This window comes from Pogoniulus pusillus, chromosome 9 (genome assembly GCF_015220805.1).
Source record: "Pogoniulus pusillus isolate bPogPus1 chromosome 9, bPogPus1.pri, whole genome shotgun sequence".
Taxonomy (NCBI): domain Eukaryota; kingdom Metazoa; phylum Chordata; class Aves; order Piciformes; family Lybiidae; genus Pogoniulus; species Pogoniulus pusillus.
The window spans coordinates 23013845-23029945 of record NC_087272.1 but is presented as its reverse complement, the minus strand read 5'-3'; the positions used below and the strand labels follow the sequence as shown (position 1 = coordinate 23029945).

General features: G+C 35.5%; 1 long non-coding RNA gene across 5 annotated transcripts in view; it reads left to right on the top strand.

The window, feature by feature from the left end:
• The window catches only part of LOC135178212 (uncharacterized), a 72734-nt gene that overhangs the window by 51083 nt on the left and 5550 nt on the right, over nucleotides 1–16101 (top strand). For all 5 annotated transcript variants that reach the window (XR_010303434.1, XR_010303430.1, XR_010303433.1 and 2 more), the window contains one exon: nucleotides 11609–11708. This is a non-coding gene — a long non-coding RNA (uncharacterized LOC135178212). The remainder of the gene's footprint in view (nucleotides 1–11608; nucleotides 11709–16101) is intronic.

The window sequence follows — 16101 nt, the reverse complement described above, 5'->3', positions numbered from 1 at the left end:
AATGAAAATGTTGCAATTTTTTTCCTTCTGGGATAAATTTATTCATGATAATTTAGTCACCCACTTCTAGTCATGCTACCAGATGGGAGAAAAGAAGTTGAGCTTGAGGGTGTACAGCTGAGCCAATGGGTGAATGCCTGTTATTGAATCAATTTTATCTATAGCTTAGAGGTGCTTTCTCTTTTAGAAATGTGTATCTAATTGAGTACAGGAATGAATGGCCATTAACAGAATTTTTAAAATTTGCTTTTTATTTTGTTCTCCTATGTCAACTGAGAGCCACCAAATAGGTTTTCCTCTTCCCCTTCACCAAGAGAATATAAAGCTAACATTTCCTGTAGGTAAAGGGAAAACATCTCCAGAACTGCACAGGTATTTTCCACTGAGAAGAAAGAATCTCCCTTTCAATGACAGAGAAAGCCATGTTCAAAAAATAGTTAATTTATCAGTTTTGTTATGAACAGATTAAAAATTGTTAATTGACTCAGATATTCTAGTGCAGAACAACTAGAGATTTTTAGCTAAATCTCTCAATTACCACTTTTCAACAAGTATGAGGAGACTGCTTTCAAATGGTCTTTCGGAAATTGCTATTTGACTCAAAAAGGTGGTTCCAGAATGAGTGTTGATGAGACCCCTCAACACTAAAAAAGAGATTCTTCAAAAAGATATATTGAAAGATCTTAATTTGTTGGATTGTTTTTCAAATTTTTAAGTAGTGAAACAAATTATTTTATGATAAAGAAAACTTGGGCTTACTTTAAAAAATCCAACTACCTGCCCCCTGCGTCAGTGGCCTGTTGTTTTGAGAAGTTCATTACAAAGTTTTGAAATAATTCATACTGTAGGGCCACTTCTATTTCTTTCTGAATATAACATGAGATATTCCATGGATGTAATTAATTAGAATGATTAGGCATGTCAAAAGCATTTTAAAACTTATTTTAAACTAGATGGGAACTAAGTATTTTCCCCTTTTACATGTACCAGTCTCCCATGATCATTAGTCTTGGTTCAACCTTTCTGCAAGCATACCATTTACATGCACTGTTATCACTCCTCTTGCTATTGTAAAGGCCAGTGAAATGCTCTCACCTGCAACATAGAAAATTAGAAATAAGAAAATAAGACATGCTTCCTCTAGAACACAGAGTTCGTCTGTGTCTCTGATACTCCAAAGAACTTGGGGGAATGTGTAAACCTTGTCATTGTGTAGTGCTACCAGCTAGTAATACAGCTTTTAAAAAATAAATTAAAGTGGAAAAAAAAACATTGAAACTTTTTTTTCCCCCTTCAGATCCTCTGCTCTGCTCTCATTTAATTTGTCTCATAGCAATTCTTCAATCATTCAATGTTATTATCACCGAATGTCTTGTCTAAATTGTTTAGGTTTTGTTCTTATGGAAATACTTTTCCCTTCTCTACTTTCTTATATATTCTCTATACCCCTCTATGTTTTCCTGTCTTCCTGTTCCTATGCTGTGATAAGAAAGAGACATGAGGCATCCAGACCCAGATCAGCTGCAGTCTAGCTAATTTAATTTTAATTAACCAAAACATTCCATGTACAGAGATGTGTGGTTTTAATTTTTATTTTTTTGATGTAATTCTTTCCAAAATAAATGAAGTAAAAACTATATTCTACTTTCTTAGACATGCTGATCATCACTCTGACTGCTACACACTAACCTTATGGTGTAGACTGTGTATCAATCTTGAAGGTAATCTCCATGTGTGACCAAGCATATGGCGTAACATCTGTAGATATATGCGTCTTACAAGTTAGGACTTTTACACCTGCTCTAAAATATTAATTTCCTGAATATGCTAAAGGCTGGGTTTACTGCCAGCCAGTGAAAACCCTTGGTAATGGACTGGAGCAGAGGGAAAATGGGAAGAAAAAGGAGGGGGAAAAAGAGAAACAGAGAGAGAAAGAACACCCAGTGATGGGTGGATCCAGTGATGGTTTCACAGGAATAGTCCCGTTTGTTGGTGGTGGGTGTACATTCCAACAGGGTTTTCTGTGGTAAAAGCAACATGTGGACGAGGAAGTTATGGTCCTTTTATAGTTTTTGGCAGGGGGTGGTGGTCTCTCACAAGTCACAAAGAGAGGTATGCATAAGTGTGGTGTGCACAGAGGAATGCCATTGGCCTGTCAGTGATGCTTTTGCAGTGGTTTTAAAGAGGGAGTTCCCCACTCCCAATAAATTATCTCTTTTCATTGTTAAACCATCTGACCAGAAGGTTCTCCAGAGCTATTAAGACCATCAAAACCATCATTCTGTCTATTCAGACCAGGTAATGTCCCACTTTGAGACAATAGAGTAATTACAGGATATCAGCCCAATCCTTCCACATGCATTGTTTTAGGACAATAGAGGCTACTACAAAAGCTTTTTTGTTTGGTTGGTTGTTTCTTTTAAATTTCAATTGCAATTTACTGTGATGAAAAGATTATCTTACTTTTAAAACACTATACATATTATAGGTTTTAGTCCATGCAATAATCACTGTAAATCCTACAAGTGTGGAAAGAACTCGAGATAAGGAGTAGCAGTCTAGAGTTATTGCTATCCTGACGTGAGACACCGGGAGAAGGAAGAAAGTTCTCCAGCACATAGTTTGTGTGTTTATTCGAGAAGTTCTATGCTGGAACTTTAGTTGAATGGGAAAAAGCTTTACGTTTTAGCAAGTATTAATATCAACATTAAAGTATAAAATCATAATAGATTTTATAGAAGGAAAACACTGGAGTCATAAAAAATACCCACTGCTACACAACCTCTGCTGTGCTCTGGCAGAGGGGTTGGACTCAATGATCTTCCATCCCCTAACATCCTATGATTATGCCATAGCCCAAATGACTCTAATTTTATTCCCATCTGCTGAAAGAGAGATTTATCAGTGCTACTTGTTTCAGTGAGTAATTTATCCTAAAGATCCTTCCAGATCCTTCTCTTTGATTGATCTTACATTCTACAGATAAAGTTAAAACACCCCACAACTCTTGAACACTTAATGCTTTGCAATGGTTCATGCACAAACTTCCACATTTACAGAACTTTTCTGTGATTTTTTTTCGCCCAACTCCTTTTGAGATGAATTTTCATGGTCTTATGTCAGAAGAAAGCATGTTTTGGTTTTCTGCAGAAGGGAAGGAGGAGAAAGGATCTGTTCTTCAAAATACAGAATTTCCATGAAGTTGAGTTCATATAAAAGTAAAGGAGGACAGAAATGCCAATATGAACCCAGCTATTTCTACACTGGTAAATTCGACTGTTAGCTCCATGCACTGTTTTCAGCTTATAGATATGGAAATGTGCTCAGACTTTTAACTTAGGTTTTTTACTAGAAAATACAGAAACTACAGTGGAGTTTCCCTAGTTTACTGTTTTTGCCAGTGTCACACTGGCACATTGACCTTAACTGATGATGCTTTATGGTCAACTAAGTAATTTTCAGACACTTTTGGAAGAACATAATAGTATGGAAATATTTTTTTTTCCCTGAAAAAACATTGTTCGATAATAAACACTCTAATATGTATAAAAGAGACTAGGGTGAAAGAACTACAGGAATTGTTACGTAAGTCTTTATTCAAACAGAGTTGAAGATATTTCTATTGTGTTCTGCATTGTTGAAGTAGATTATCACCTATAAAAAGGAGTACACCAGAACTGTAACAAGATAAATCTGTTAACAGCAAAAAATTCTGCTAACATTTTCTGAAGACATATTGTTTTAAATCTTATAAACTTTATTTTTCCTCATTTATTGCAGTGTGCGATCTTGTCAGGTAAGAAAATGTGATTAAGATGTTTGATTTCACTGTTTTTCACCAAAAAAAAAAAAAAGGTCATGTATTGGATATAGCAGATTGCTGCTGCTGACATATGCAACTTCCTGGCTTTTCTCCAGAGGAAGGTTGTTTCTAGTTGAAATGATCAACCATACTAAATCTAATGTACCTTGAGAGTTATGAAAGCCAGTGATTTAAAGGCTGTTCAGCTGTGTGCTAATGGTTTCTACAGTGGGATGATAAAAGCACTAATACAGAAATCAGTGAGAGGAAATAGAGGGAATGTGCATATGGAAAAGCATTTCAAAACCTGCTTGTCCATCCATGGGTTTATTTCTCCTATTGTTCCACTGATGCACATATGTTTAAGGAAATGCAAGCAGATTCTATCCTTGAGCTAGAATATGTGAAGGAATTTTCAAGGTAATAAGATTCTCTAAATTATTTATTTATTTAAGCTAGAAAAAGAAAAAAAAATAGGGAAGGATTTCTCTAAGGAGAAAAGAATATGTCTTCTGTGTCACAGTTAGCAGTTGGCCTACCTTTTTTTCTAGAGGTACTCAGGTTTATGTAATCTACCCATTTTATCTCGTTTATTTCTAATGTGATCAGGAATGAAGAGTAGCCTATGGAGATGAGAGATGGCAGCTATATGCGTTTAAGTAAAAGAAAACAGAGACGATACTGTGGTTTTTGTTTTTCCTGTTTCCAGAACAACATGTTAAAAGAGAGTGTCTTTCCTTTAGAACTCTGTTTACCCAGCTTCACTAACATTACCCTTTGAATTTAAATGCTACTGAGGTGCTTGGCAGAAATTCAGAATATTTTGACTTTCTTGGGCATAGAGGTTGTGAATTTTTACTCTAATCAGAATACTCTTCCTTAGGGTTCATTAGTTACTGTTTCTTTCTACAAATCTACTAGACTGCAAAAGTACAGGTGATAATAACAGCAACTTCTAAAAGACTAGTGCTACCTTTATTTTTTCTCATACTTTGGTATCGCTATAGACGGAGTCAATATAATCAAAGTAATCTGCCTCATCAGATGGAGTGATTAAATCATCAAAAGAACAGATATTGCACTTAGTATTTCCAAAGGGGAGAAAAAAAGGCTACCACTGTTAGTTTATGAGAGCTTAATCAGCTACAGGTTTGGATTTGTCTGAAAGCACTTTTTACTGAAAAACAGACTGGATGTGTAGACAGAGATATTTCTTTTGGAGTACAGGATAATATGCATAGTGTCCTGCAGTCCCTTGTGGTATGGGAAAAAAACAGAAATTTTAGAAGCACTTTTAAAAAGGTCCTTTTAAGGACTCTGTAAACTACCCTTTGGACCTAAAAAGATATGAAAAGCTTTGGGGTATTGCCTGGAAGAAAACTCCACAGGAAAGCAACCTTAGCCTCTAGCAATCAAGTTGATGGGCAAAAATCAGCGGCTTTTTATGCTAGGCAAAAGATGTGGAATGAGGTGGTTTAAAGCTGTAGAGATAGTCTGCTGAAAGAATCTCAGTGCATGAATGAAGTTGTATATCCAGGCAGAGCCATTTGTTCTGGGAGACTTGGATATTGGATTTATGTAGTTATCCAACAAGAAAAAGGAACAAATTGCATCTACTATGTGTCTGGTGGTATAGCTACATAAATATTTTATTGATTTTGAAGTAATTTATTTCTGTGAAGGCCACAAAAAATTACCTGTACAATTTGTGAACTACTTGTGGCCTTTATTCAAAGGGAGTAATGTGATCACACTTCAGAATGCACGTGTTTTTGAGTTAGACATTCTTAGAACCGTTTAGGTTGGAAGGGACCTCAAATTTCTGCTTGACAAGTTAAAACTAACTTATCTGTAACTACTGGGCTTTTTAGCAAGTTAACCATATGCTTGACAGTAGTACTGAATGTTAAATCAAAGGTTTTGTGGTCCAGGCCAACAAGTTCCTGTGCATATGTACACTGTATTCTCTCCTGATATATAATGAAAACTTAAATGAGAAGAAACTGTCCTGAAGAATTACTTGCTATGAAATTATCTTTCATTTTGTCAAAGGATAAGAAAGAGGAAGTTCCAAGATGATGTGACACAGTGACATCACAGTATCACAGTATCACCAAGGTTGGACATGTCAAAATCAAAGCAAAACTTGAACCTCGCAAATTCAGTGGCATTTTAAATGGGGGAAAAACTACAGGTGGACTTATGAACTAGAATTATGTACAGCTTTTTTTAAGATTTCAGAAGTATTTAGAAGAAAAGTATGGATTCAGTCTTCAAATAATAGATTTTTTTAATTTAATTTTATTTTTTTTTTATGTTACAAGCTAGTTTAGGAGTAAATAAATTCTATTTTTCCTGAAGAAAATGTTGCCAAAGAAATCTTGTCTTCAAGCTAACCTGTTGGTATTACAGATTTTTCCATTGATAGACACATGTGTTATTAACAAATAAGTTGTCTGGAGATCTTCTTAAATATCCTTCACAGATTCTGAAATATGATGGCATGTAGTCTCTGATGGCAGGGTTTATAGTAGGATTTCATATCTATGCTGTGTATCATTGCTTAGTGTATTGGAATGATATTAGGAAAATGAGATATATTGTCCCCAAGATACTAGTGGCTACAAATTTGAGGGTATAATGCTTTCTTCCTCATGACATTTTACATATAATGTCTCCAATACACAAAGCAAAAAGCAAAGGTCAAAGCAAAACAAAGCTGGGGAAAAAAAAAACAACAAACCAACTCTATGGCTTTTAATTTCAAAAAATCCTGAATAGAAGGCAAAGGTTCTTCCTTTCAAAGAATTTCCTTTCAATTGTCTCAAGTGGATTTGTGATACAAGATCTCCTTCTCCATCAGCTAATCTCTCCATCCGAGCAGCCACACCCTTTTTTTCAGTTTGAGTTTGAACTATTAGTGTTGCAACGCTAATTTGCAGCAGTGTGGTCAAGCCAATTATGAATACACCTCTAAACTAGAGAGGAAAGTCTAAACACAAAATTCTGAACAAGAAAAGAGTTATTGTAGCATTATCCTAGAGGGATATAGATATTTCAAATGCAATGCGTTTATTCTTTTACTGGTTCTTGAATGCACAAAGGTTAATCTCTTCTGCTTTCAGAAACAAGCATCCATTCAAACAGAATACCAAATTCTGACTTTCCTCATGTAGTTTATCTGTAATGTACATAAAATTAATTATATCATCTCACAGAAAAATGTTGTGCATTTCAGAGGCTCATTCTCTGTATTTATTCTATTGTGTTGTGCAATACATGGGACTGGACACAAGGCAAGCTAAAACCAATGATTACTACAATATTTAGAAAGCAGATGTAATTTCATCTAGTGAGTTTTTTTTTTAATTGATTTACTTCCATGTAACTGTTCTTGGGCTCTTAGCAATGAATATTAATGTTGTTGTTAGTCCTATAAATACTGAACTAATTAATTAGGAAATGAGGTAGAAATTATTAAAGCAAATGAGAAGAACCTCCCTGATTTGTTCAAGAGTGAAAGGTAACTTTTTTTCCCTTCCATCCTACTGAATGACTTTGGTATTGGTATTTCATTGAGAATACATGTACTTCCTCTACAAGTCAGACATCTGATATTTACCCTTGCTGCTGAAGAAAGGCTACCTAAACCAACAAAATTACAAAAAAGAATTCTCATTACTTTTCAGGATCACAAATGCAGTATTTCATTTGAAAGCAGAAACTATATTGTTTATTGCTATATTATTTAATAGATCCTCTTCAGTTTTACATTGTCCTAAGTAGTTTCATAAAAGTGCTGTCTTAAATTCACACTAACTGATAAACTCTGTTAACAGGGACAGGGAAAAACAATTGGAAATGTTAAGCTCTCTTTTTCCCAGGCACAGTTCAAACAAGAGATAACACTGTGTAAGAAACTGAAAGGACTTTCATAGAAAAAGAAGTGTGTTCTGCCAAACAAATCACAGTGGGCAATTTAAGCAAATTTAGCAAGAAGGGAGAATAAATATGGTGCTATATGATACATATTTTATGAGACTGCAGGCCTTTACATATTTTTTTTCATAAATTTTTAAACATGTTCAATTTTCCACTCCAATAATTTAAAATGAAAGATGTTTTACCTTTAGAGAAAATTAGTTAAAGCACTGAAAACCATTGCATGATTAAAGCAATTTAAGCAATTTTATTAAGACAAACAGCAGTTTAGGAGTGGAGATCATCCTGGTTTGGTTAGGACTACTTTAAATTAGAGTGATGTTTTAGACAACGTTTCCCATTCATCACAAAACATATTTAGGTATATTTATAGATAAGACAAAACATTTCAAGGTTTTCACTGCACAGGTATAATTGAATTCCATTTTTCAGTGAAGGGCAAACTGAATTGGTTTGGAATACATAGAAGAGTTTTATTTATGTCTATCTTTCAGTATTTGTTCTGGAAACTATTTCTTAGAAATAAATTAGGGACTAACATAGGAAGAAGCAGACCAATGACATTTGTTCATTTAAGATTTTTTTTGGTAATAAACCTATTTCCAATGGCATACAGGCATTATATTTCAGATTGGTTATGGTGACAAAAATCTCAGAAGTCTATTACCTGAGAAAGAAGAAAGGAAGACTAAGTTCTTTCTAACTTTAGCATGAAAAATGTTAAACTCTTGGATGGATGAGATTTAACAAGGCCAAGTGCAGGGTTCTGCACTTTGGCCACAACAACCCCAAGCAGTGCTACAGGCTGGGGACAGAGTGGCTGGAAAGCAGCCAGGAGGAAAGGGACCTGGAGGTACTGATAGATAGTAGGCTGAAGATGAGGCAGCAGTGTGCCCAGGTGGCCAAGAGAGCCACTGGCATCCTGGCCTGCATCATGAACAGTGTGGCCAGTAGGACAAGGGAGGTTCTTCTTCCCCTGTACTCAACACTGGTCAGACCACACCTTGAGTATTGTGTCCAGTTCTGGGCCCCTCAATTCAAGAAAGATGTTGAGGTGCTGGAACATGTCCAGAGAAGGGCAACAAAGCTGGTGAGGGGCCTGGAGCACAAACCCTATGAGGAGAGGCTGAGGGAGCTGGGGGTGTGCAGCCTGCAGAAGAGGAGGCTCGGGGGGGGGGCTCATTGCTGTCTACAACTACCTGAAGGGACACTGTAGCCAGGTGGGGGTTGGCCTCTTCTCCCAGGCAACTAGCAACAGAACAAGGGGACATAGTCTCAAGTTGTGCCGGGGAAAGTATAGGCTGGATGTTAGGAGGAAGTTCTTGCCAGAGAGAGTGATTGGCATTGGAATGGGCTGCCCAGGGAGGTGGTGGAGGCACCATCCCTGGAGGTGTTGAAGAAAAGCCTGGATGAGGCACTTAGTGTCATGGTCTAGTTGACTGGATAAGGCTGGGTGATAGGTTGGACTGGATGATCTTGGAGGTCTCTTCCAACCTGGTTGATTCTATGATACCTATGATGATACCTCCTAAAGTGAAGAATATTTTTTGAAGTTTTCATTCCTGATAGAAAACCAAATCTATTTTTTTAATTTAAAAAAATTATCTTCTCCTTCATGACTAACTTTACAGGTGTTTGCAATTTTAGTCTGCCCTTTCTGGGGGAAAAAAAAATCACAAACACTACTAATTGTTTTGAATCGTGTGTTGAAAGACAAACTGGATTTAAATAGTTTTGCATTTGTATAAATAACTCATTCCAGGGAGAATAAAGACATCTTGGCATTTAGTCTTAAAACAGACTGTAGAACAGTAGCTTACAAACTCAGTCACTGTCTATGATTTGTTTCTTTTTTTTAATGGTCCTGTGTGCATCAAAGCTGGAATTGGTTTCAGAATTCGCTAAGGTCTAACATAATGTTGCAGACTGCAGGTAGTCATGAAACCAGATTTTTAAAGATATACTTCAAGTAGTATGGCAGATCCCATATCAAATTCCATTTCTACATTTTGGTTTAAAATAAGAAAACTTTGGCAATTACTGCTGGAATACAAGTAATAGAGTATAAAAAGAATTTATGTTGTTGCTGGGGGAGACAAATCTGTATTTTTTGGTATTTGTTGCTACTCATTGCAACTCTCAAGTTAGGACATAAAAAGAAAACAAGTAAAGAAATAATTTTTCTTTCTCATCTGTCAGCTTATACTATCCAGTCTGTAGATACTACTACTACTATCCAGTAGTGTAGAAGAAATAAAAAACTAGATTTTCTAACAGAAGATTAGAATCTTGCCAGTTATTTGCTGTTCTACTTATATTTGTAATGTGAAATGGATCATTGTGGTATCAATACTTAAAATACATAGATTGGAAACAAAATACAAGTCTGTCTTCAACATTTCTGTTTCCTTTACACCTCCTTTCAGGAATATCCTGGCTGCAAAAATCCTGTTTTCAGATTTACTAGGAAAATGTGAAATTTGCTTTGGTGTTTCTTGTGAATTTTTGGGGTTTGTTTTTTGTTTTGTTTTACTCTCCAAACACTGAATATAACAAGCTGTTAAATTAGGCTCAAAATTGAAAATCTGCTGCACTGCTTAAGATCGAAAGGCATTTAGGGACCTTTCAACCTTTTCTTCATGCTTTGATACTTTGAAAAGTACTAAAACATTTAAAAGTCTTATTTTAGGTAACCATCTGTGACTCACAATATTGACAAAGATAAAAACTTTTTAGTAAAAGGGTACTATTTTTAGATGACCCAGGAATGCATTTGTGGTGATGGGCACCTGCTTATTCAGATCTCCAGCTCATCCACTAAAACAGTACTGAACTGCAGTAAACTCAGTATATTTTGAAAGATGGGGGTTGGTGTGAAAGGTCTGTTCATCTGTGTTAGGTAAAGCAGTAGAGAATGAGAAACAGACTTTGATTTCTCCTAATATGTATTAATTTTCTATATTAATCTTCTGAATATTACTCACAAAATCTTTAATTTTCTGACCATTATAAACTATTTTATTTCTCACAAATCCTTTGCACATTCCTAGCTCATAATTTAGAGTTCTTAAGTTCATATGTTCTGAGTGTCCAGTGGGAAACATGTTAATAGTTTCATAAAATTTACCAGTACTTGATTGCACCAAGAAGAATCTGTGAATTTCCTCCTTGCATTATTTTCTTTTGTAAGGAACAGGTGAATGGGTATCAAAATGTTGTTCCAGTTGCTATTATATTTCTAAATTACTATAAAAAGGCATTAAGGATGGGTTTCTTAAGAAAACTACATTGAGCTATAATCCTATCTCTTTACTTATTCTCCATTATTTTATTAGCTAATAACTTGAATTTGTAGATACACTTACAGGTGAATGATAGGCATCATTTTGTGATAGAGTTAACATACACTGTACAGGAAGTTATGTGGCACCAGTTTTGTTTTGTCATTGATGTACAAATACACTACAGTTATCAACCCCAAATTTGTCAGTTGGAAATGAAATAAAATTCACCTCTTAAGTTGTTTCCAAAAATCGTTGCTCTACTCTGGCATAGCAAATAAGTATTTTTCAAGTACTTTGTTTGTGTTTGATTTAAGCATTCTCCTGGTTTGTGGTTTGTGTGCATTTCTTAATCTAGTCAAAGCAGTGCTGTGGATTTTTTTTGTGATACCAAAGTCGATGTTATTAGACCTTTCTAGTTTCCTTTTTTTACAAAGAAATATTTTTGAAGTTGTAGAGATCAATATAACATCTGGCAACCATTGTGCCTTTGCAAACACAAAGAGAATTTATTTACTAACCTGCCAATGAAAACAGCAAAACACCATCTGCAGTGAGCAAAAATATTTTTTTTTATCCACAGAAACAAGTTGTAGCAGATGCATGGATTCACTACAGCCCCCAAAGTGATGAAAGGACAAGTTGAGGGTTTTTTCCCAAGTTGCATAATTTGCTGAATTAAGGTATGGAATAATTGCTGTTTGTAACTTTCAGTACTGTCTTGATCTGCTATTTCATTTGTTTACATAATAAGCCAAATCTAATCCAGACACTCCTTTGTTTTTAAATATGGTTTATTTTTTTTATTAGTATAAAAACTTTATTATATTCAAAACATATAACTGTTGATAAGCAGATGCAATAAATGGTCAGTGACTCTTGGACAGTGCTGCTGTTTGTAAAGCCCACAGTAATGCAAATATAAAAGATGCATTATGATTCATATACCATGTTCAAAATTGTAACAGTTAAGTTTTGGAATGATGAATTTATTGGGGAAAAAAAACCCTCTGATGTAGAAACAAACATATGAGGCCCTGTCCCTGGAGGTGTTTAAGGCCAGGATGGATGAGGCTCTGGCCAGCCCGATCTAGGGTAGGGTGTCCCTGCCCATGGCAGGGGGGTTGGAACTAGCTGATCCTTGTGGTCCCTTCCAACCCTGACTGATTCTATGATTCTATATCTTGTACACAAGGTCTTAAATGGGAGTTGTTTGGATCTACTCCAGCATTTTCTCTCTTGAAACCAGCACTAAAGGAATGGGTGGTAGAGGCTACTATTGATGAATGAGAAATTTTTAGAGTACACTGTAATTTCTGCTACTTGTGCTAAAAGAATCACCAATACCATGAAGCTCAGACAATCTGTATGAAATTTTGCTTCCTCTCTGCATTTCAAAAAGTCTGACCTAAAAGCAGGGTGGAAGTATGCCATTAGAATCTTCTGGTTCCCATCCAAATAGTTTATTTGGATCCCATTCAGTTACAGCAAAGCCAAAATAAGCCAGACAAAATCTGGGCAACTATTTTTGAATAGCATCATTATTTCAGCTTTCAGTCACAAATTAATTACTGACAGATATACCCATAAGTACAACACATGGGTCTGTCTGTGAAATAGACCATGAAGCAGAAAAAAACCAAAAAGTACTTTCTCAGTGTACTAGAAGATAAATACTGGATTTCTTAGATTTTTTTTTTAATGCTGTCTACAATTAAGTTATATAAACGTACACTCATAGCTCTATCATGGGTAGTTCTGAAATTAGAAGATGGGTACCCCTAAGAGTACAGAAGACTGGCTAAACATGTCACAGGATAGGGAAAATTCATGCACTGAATGATAATTTGTCAATATAATGTGGGATGGGTTTTAGGTAGTTGGAAAGACAGCACAGATAAAAATAAGTCTGAAGCAGAATGTAAGAGGAAAAAGAAGAGGAAGGATCTTGGGAGGCAAGTCTAAAATAGTTGTTTTTTTTTCCTAATATTGGTACTGTGCAATAAATTACCTTGTATTTGTTGCTACAAAGTGAAATGAAGGCTGGTGAATTTTCCCACTACCATTGTGACAAGACTATCATCCTGTATTAGGATGATAAATTCATACTTCGATACCATTCTATCAATGGTGTATTTCTCCACAGTATCTGATCTAACAGGAAACTTGCTTTAGCAGCCTTTCAACATCTCCAAAGGCATCTTGCTTGCAATTATTGCTCAGTAATATTTCTTTGAAGAGTGTGCTTAGAGCAAATTGTGTTTGACTATTAGAATCTGTGAATGAAATTTCACACGTGACTGCTATGTAGGTGCTTGTAAGAAGCATGACACCGTCTCATTCTCAGTCTTCTGCCTGACATTTTACATTTATTTTTAATTTCTAAAGAGGAATTTGGTTTTATATTATCTGATGTCATACGTTGCTTCCAGTTACTGACTTCTAAATGAACCTTAACATCAGATGAATCCTTTATCGTAGAGGAATAAGAATTTCTTTTTGACACTTGAATCTCCTCCTATCTTCAGTGCAAACTTTCAAGAGTATACCCATCTTGAATAACTTCAATCATTATTATTTACTGTATTTTTGGTATGTTTTTATATATAGAAAATATATATTATATATATACATACACAGGTTATGTTTTATAGTTTTGATTACATATTTCAGGACATTTCAGGCTTTACCTGTAAGGGAAATGGCAGCCTAACTATGTATTTATTTGAAAATTACTGGGAAAAACTCAACTATTTTACTATGAATCTTCAATTATGTTTTAATACAACCATAGAGTTGTTTTATTACCTTAGGTAGTATATCCTTCTTGGCTGACCTCAGAGAAAACTACCTTTGGAAAACTCTAAACTTCTTGTGACTGAATATATCTTGGATCCCTTCCTTTATTTTAAATTCTTTTTTTTCCCCAGGGTCTACCTTGCTATTAGGGCTATGATTAGGGTTAGACCACTGGGGCTGAAGTTAGTTTTAGACCATTAGGGTTAGGTTTAGAGTTAGCATTACACCATTAAGGTTAGGTTTATTGTTGGCTTAGGGTCATGGTAAAGATTATGGTTAGGTTAGGGTTAGGCCATTAGTTTTAGAGTTCAAACATTGGGTTAGCATTAGGCCCTTAGATTTTCGTTAGGTTTAGGCTTGTAGGGTTAGCCTTAGGTCATTAGTGTTAGGGTAAGTGTGAGGACATTAGGTTTTGCATGAGTTTTAGAATTAGGATTACTGTTAGGAGTAGGCTTAGGTTTAGAGATTAGTTTTGGTACTTGGTGTAGGAAAATCTGCATTGTTTAGAAAGCTGACTATTCTCAGTCTTTTGTAGGACACTCCCATAATAAAATCAGTAGCTGTGCGTGGTATACAGACAGAAAAGATAGCAGATTTTTCCCCAGTTGTTTTCATTATGTTTCCAGAAAGACACTGCATCTGTCAGCCTTTGGCTTGCACTCTTCTAGCTCTAAGTGTTCCTTCGCTTTATTGTAAAGAGATGTGCAGAACTCGCCTTACCCTGCTCTTTCAGCATATTTAAAGAAACCTCTACACAACAGTGTATTATAAATTATTTTATAAAAAATAGTATTTTTTATAAATACAAAAATATTCCTGATTTGCAAAAGCAGCTGAGTCATAACCACATCTCTTGCCTATTCTCAGACCATTTTGCATAGCCTGAGAAGGAAAGACTTTCAACAATGCTGCTACAATAGTGCTACTCCAATGGAGTGATGCCTGAACAGAGGGGAGAGAGACAAACATTCATCCTTTTTAAAATGCTTGCATTGATAGATGTGTGTGTGCAGCACTGGATGCAGGACTATAACTTGAAAACCCATACTGGCTTAAAATAAATAAGCTTCTTGGATTTTGGGTTGATTTTGTTATTTGCAATTGTATATGCAAGAGCCATAAAATAATAACTGACTTGAGAGGATATAATGAGAAACAAAATGGAAATGAAAGCAAAACTGTGTTCCTGCCTACTAAATGTCAGCATGTAGAAAAACATGCTGTGCTCCTTATTCAAAAATACAGAATTAACTTTCTGTGATAGATCCAGGTGAAGTTACCACAGCCTTGCAGCTGGCACCCAAAGACTCTGTCAAGAACTTTACTTAGTTTATCCTTCATCTTGGATTATTTTGTTCACTCAAAGTCACTCGAGTGGTGCCCTTTTGGTTTCAAAGTCCTTCTTGGAGATCTAGCCTAACTTTCAGTGATAACACAAGGAAAAAAAAGTCTGGTCTATAAATATGTTTTAAACAGGACGTCAACTAAATCTTAGCTGACATAGGCATATGTCTACTGCATTTACTCTGGTGTCCACAAGTTAGTTGTTAAAGTTTCATAAGCACATTCATTTACTTATACAGCAGTACATCTTGTCACTGTGTTTGTCAGAAAATAAAGTGAAACTTACTGTGCATCTCATAGCCTGTCAGCATTTCTACTCACTAAACTTACTGAAATATGTACAGGCCTTATGTTCTAGTGAAGAAGTCAGAACAGCTTGTTTGCCCTAATCCCTTAATTTAAAATCAAAGCAAAAAAGCAATGTGTCGTGGTTCTTCTGTTAAAAAATTTGGATGAAGTCATCTGTGAAGGAGCTATCATATCCCTAACTGCTGCCACTGGTTACATCCAGAGGAGGAGAGTCTTTACACTGTGTTCAAACATGGGCTGGCAAAACTCCCAGGAACTCCTCTTTAAGTTGGAACGGGAATGTTTACACAAGCATATTAAATGAAAACTTTACTGAGAAGTCCTTCTGCAATATGGTGATATGATCAGGATACAGCATGTTAGATGGATGAAACTCCTTCATTGGTTGCCTTCTCACTATTTCTGGAGTTACTATTTTAATACTTAGTCTTTTTATAGCCAGAAGAGGAGCATTAAAGCAAAGGAAATGACAAATAAGGATTAACAAAATGCAGATAAAGTCTATGCTTTTCTTACTATATATTCCCCATTTTTCTTACTGTATAATTTGTCTCTAAATGGACTTGAAAAAATGCACAATATTGTCCTTCAAATGTGTTTTTCTCTTATATTTGACTGTATACA